The following is a 944-nucleotide window of genomic DNA, read 5'->3' as shown; positions in this document are numbered from 1 at the left end:
AGATATCTAGCAGCGGATGAATCAATATTTTTATAAACATAAATCAATATTTTTTTACCAATTTGAGTAATTCTTTGTCTTTAAGAACATGTTACTTTATTATAAAAATCTTAATCGTGGTTATTGTAAATCATTTGGAAAATACCAGTATAAAAGAATAAGACTACAAAAATCATCTGTAATATTACTATCTGGAGACAATTTTAGAGTATCTTTAATCTTTTATCTGTGAGTGGGCTGATGGCAGAGGATAAAATGTGATTATACCTCAAGGTTTTATAGCCTGCTTTTTTATTAATATATGTAAACTTTCCATGCCAGTAGAAATTCATCACAAATTTCAAAGTAGGTAAATATGTAAGACCTGTTTTCCTAATTATGAAAGAACAATTTACTTAATGATCCTCCTATCACTGGACATTTAACCAGCCTCTGATGTTTTATGCTACTGTAAACATTTCTGCAATGAACAGCTTTATGCATACATTTTCATGGCATCTGTAATTACTTTCATTTCTTTTTTATTATTTTATTTTTTGTGATTATTTTCTTTCTTCTTCTTTTTAAAAATGTTTGTGCTTTTTATGCTAAAGAGCTCTGGTGGAATAATGGATTAAGTGTTGGCCTGGCTGACCACAAGGTGGGTGGTTCAGGCCCACAAGTTGCCTCATGGGAAGCATATTAGGACATCTGTTCTCATAAAGTCTTGATAACTCTATGGAGAAGTTCAACTCCATTCCATTTTTTTAAAAAATCATTTTATTGGGCTTGTACAACTCTTATCACAATCCATACATACATCCATTGTGTCAAGCACATTTGTACATTTGTTGCCATCATCATTCTCAAAATATTCTCTTCCCTCTTGATCCCCTGAGATCCGCACCCCATTTCTTCCCCCCCCTTCCCCGCCCCCCCTCCCTCACGAACCCTTGTTAATTTAT

Source organism: Echinops telfairi, unplaced genomic scaffold (assembly GCF_000313985.2).
Source record: "Echinops telfairi isolate 266 unplaced genomic scaffold, ASM31398v2 ScPeMD7_7469;HRSCAF=8507_0, whole genome shotgun sequence".
NCBI lineage: Eukaryota > Metazoa > Chordata > Mammalia > Afrosoricida > Tenrecidae > Echinops > Echinops telfairi.
The sequence above is the reverse complement of the archived record's forward strand: the minus strand, read 5'-3'. Positions refer to the sequence as shown.